At 36.7% G+C, this 4230-nt stretch overlaps 1 pseudogene; it reads left to right on the forward strand.

Annotated features, from left to right (window-relative positions):
• The first annotated feature begins 3434 nt into the window (after positions 1-3434).
• Positions 3435-3958, forward strand: LOC125928905 (60S ribosomal protein L28-like; annotated as a pseudogene).
• Positions 3959-4230: the final 272 nt, after the last annotated feature.

A 4230-nucleotide genomic window follows, 5' to 3' on the forward strand; every position in this document is an offset into this window, starting at 1 on the left:
TTTAAACTTCATATTGCAGCTATTACTGTGGTCAAGACATCCGGTATCAATACGAATGTCATATATTTTTAGGGAGCTTGGTCTTTTCTCTGGAAGTTTTAACATTTTCTCCTCTGTTCTTTTAAGCCACTGTAAAATATGTTTGCACAGGCATCACTTTATTTGTCCTGTTTGACTCTCAGTGAAAAATTTCAATGAGTTCCTTCTTCCTTTTTAATTTATGCCTATTTACCTGTGCTTTGTGTTCTCCTCATTTCATTCCTTCTTGGCCTTATTTTTTGGGTACTGATATCGACAAATATTTTTAGATTTGATTGCCTGTTAATATTTTATATGTTATATCCTGTATTATTTCCTACTTCCTCCCCCCAAAAAATTCTTCAATCTGATATTCCAATTCAACAATTCATTCTTTTTTTTTTTTTTTTTTTTTTTAAATTTATTTTTGGGACAGAGAGAGACAGAGCATGAACGGGGGAGGGGCAGAGAGAGAGGGAGACACAGAATCGGAAACAGGCTCCAGGCTCCGAGCCATCAGCCCAGAGCCTGACGCGGGGCTCGAACTCACGGACCGCGAGATCGTGACCTGGCTGAAGTCGGACGCTTAACCGACTGCGCCACCCAGGCGCCCCAACAATTCATTCATTTTATCCATCCCATTTATTTACTCTATATAAAGTACTATTTCAACTATTATATAAATGTTACCATTCAGATCCTTTTAAGATTTAATACAGTTTTGAGCACCTGGGTGGCCTAGTCGGTTAAGCATCTGACTTAGGCTCAGGTCATGATCTCAAGGTTTCTGAGTTTGAGCCCTGCGTAGGGCTCTGGGCTAATAGCCCAGAGCCTGGGGCTTGCTTCAGACTCTGTCTCTGTCTCTCTCTACCTTTCCCCCACTCACACACACACACTCTTTTTCTCTCTGTCTCAAATATAAATAAACATTAAAAAAAGATTTAATACAATTTCATAATTCATACATATATAGATAAAAGTATGTATTTAAACAAACTTGCTTTAATTCTTATTATGTTATAATACTTCATATAGTACATATTATAAGAAGAGAAGATAAATATTTCTATTTGATATACTTTTTGCCAAAAAACAAAACAAAAAAAGGCTCCATTACTATTTTTTACAATGCATATGAGAAAATATTGATCCTCTCAGCTTTTGCTAGTTTTTAAAGATCTTTATTTTTCCTTAAATTTTGAAGAGTATTTCTGCTGGGTACAGAAATCTAAACAAACTTTGTCCCCTTTGTGTGACACTTAAAAATGCCATTCATTGACTTCTCACCTCTATAGTTTCTGTAAACAAATCCACTGTTATTATATTTCTTCTTCTACATGTGAGGTATCTTTTTGGTCTTATTAGTTTTAAAGTTTCTTTTAATTACTGTTTTTCAGCAATTTGATAATAATGTCTCTTTTTGTAGTGTTTTTCTTATGTTAGGGATTTGGATATAACTTAAAATTTGGAAAACTTTCTGTTATTATTTTCTCATATATTCCCCACCTTTTGCACCTTCTGAAACAAAATCACTCAAATATTATAGTGAAAAATGTTGTACAGCTCATTATTCTGTTTATTATTTTTAAATATTTTTCTCTGTGTTTTTTAAATAATTTTGTTACTATTTTCAACTATATTGATCGTTTTATATAGCTTTCAATTTTCTGCTAATTCTCTTCAGTGTATTTTTCACTTAAGATATAGACTTTTAACACTATAATTTCTAGTTCTATAGCTCCAACATTTTCCTTGACGGATTTCATGTTTTCCTTTACATCCTTGAGTATATTCTAAGGCTTAAAATAACTATTTTGACGTTATAGCCCTCTAGTTCCATCATTCTTATCATTTCTGGTCTGTTTCTGTTGATTTATATTTCTCTTCATTATGCATCACATTCCGCAGCTTCTTTGTATGGCTTGAAACTTTTAGTTAAATGTTTACATTAAGTGTATATTGTTGTATGCCTTTAAAGAGTGGATGAGTTTGTTCCGACACACAGTTAAGTTACTTAAAGATCAGTTTGATTACTCTAGACTTGTATTTAAGCTTTATTATGGTGAGTCCAGAATAGTCTTCATTCTAATTCCACTGTAGACCCGATGGTAAAGTGAAATACTTGTGAACATTAAATACACTGATATATTGGATATTTTTTTATTTACAAATTTTTTAAACATTTATTCATTTTTTGAAAGATGGAGAGAGACAGAATGTGAGTGGGGGAGGGGAAGAGAGAGAGGGAGACACAGAATCTGAAGCAAGCTCCAGGCTGTGAACTGACAGCACAGAGCCTGACGCGGGGCTTGAACTCACAAATCATAAGATCGTGACCTGAGCTGAAGTCAGATGCTTAACCGACTGAGCCACCCAGGCACCCCTGGTATATTGGATATTTAATGTATTATTAATACAGTTATATATATTTATCTTGAAGTCTATCCACTCTGGTTGATAGAAACATGAACTATTTCTCCCCTTGTGTGAGTCCTGGGAATTGTCTAGGCTATTGCTTTCCTCTGGTTCTTTAATGTATTTTGGGGTTGTTCCTTACTTGTATGTGCTGTTCAATACTTAGCCAAAAATTTAACAGAGTTCTTGGAAGATCTGTGGGTCTCTCTCTCTCTCTCTCTCAGCCTTCCACTTTTCTGACTTCATCTGCATTCAACATCATGAATTTGAGCCCCTTCTCCCTTCCCAAATACCAACCGCGTAAGTCATTGAGACCTCTGGAGTCTTTGGGGAATCTCACTCCCTGCACTGTGATCTGGAAACTCATTCTATGCAGGAAGCTGGAACAATTTCAGGGCTTACTTTAAATGTTTCCCTTATTCCAAGCATCAGAGAAATTCAGTACCTACCATCTAATGTCTAAAACTAGTTGCTTCATACATTTTATTCTGCTGCTACATGATTACAGTGAGAGGAAAATGCCGGCAGTAGTCAATGCTTCATAGATGAAAATAAAAGTAATTTATTTAATATTAAGTTAGACACTATTACAAAAATAATATACACACCTGTGATTCTGCCATTCACATTTAACATCTACTAGTTTGCATATTTGCTTCAGGTCAGTCTAGTGAAGGTATATTTTATATTGACACGTAAGTTGCACACAGAATAGAACATAAAACATGAGTATAGCCTAATGAATTCTGACAAACTATGTTCACTTGTGTGTAAGCAGAACCTAGATCCAGCAATACTACATTACCCACTCTGTCCCCTTCTGTCAAGATACACCCTGCTGAGGTTAACAACTGACTACTAACACCAGAGATATGTTTGCCTGTTGTAAATTTTATGTAAATGGAATCCTACATTTCACATTACTTTATACTGGCCTTTTTTCATCAAAAATACATTTGGGGCTCGTTCTGCTTCCAGCTACCCTAGTGAGACAAGCAGCAGCCATGTCCACACAGCTACAATGGATGGTCCTGCACAACTGCTTCAACTATCTGATCGAGGGGAACGAGCAGATACACAGCGTGGAGCCCAATAACCCTTCTGCTATAATAGGCTGATTCACCTCAAGGCTGTGGGCATGGAGCCTGCGGCTGAAGGCTAAAGTGTGGTGGTGGTCAAGAAGTGGAGATCTGGCCAGAGAAAGCCTGCCACCTCCTACAGGTTGGACCGCCATTACAAGAACGCCAAGGCCGCCCTCAGCAGCAACCGGGACACGATCCACAAGAACAAGTGCAGCCCAGATCCGCATGTGGCGGCAGTTCATAGAGCCAGCCCCATCCCACCCAGCCAGAAGACTGTGATGCTGAAAGGGATGCATCCTGCCCCACCAAGACCTCCTGAGCACCTGCTCCCCACCTCCAAACCAATGAAGATAACAACCACCTCAAAAACAATCTCCACCCCCCCCCAAAACAGTTTGTGGAATTCATCTATGTTGTGTATACCAGTGCATACATTCATTTAATAATATACAATTATTTAATTGCTGTATAATTGCTGTATTATTGCTGTATAATTATTCCATATTAAGTATAATAAAATGTGTAATCATTTTCCTTTGGTAGACATATAGGTTGTTTTGAGTTGTGTTTTATTTACTTTTTTTTAACCATGATGCAACTAGGACTATTCTTGTAATATGTTTACAGTGGATATACATGCACATTTTTTTGGTGGCTTTGTATTTAGACATTGAACTATCTGTATATTTCAAATCATTTTTAAATAAATGAAACA

The sequence above is a fragment of the Panthera uncia genome, chromosome D1 (genome assembly GCF_023721935.1).
Source record: "Panthera uncia isolate 11264 chromosome D1, Puncia_PCG_1.0, whole genome shotgun sequence".
Classification (NCBI taxonomy): domain Eukaryota; kingdom Metazoa; phylum Chordata; class Mammalia; order Carnivora; family Felidae; genus Panthera; species Panthera uncia.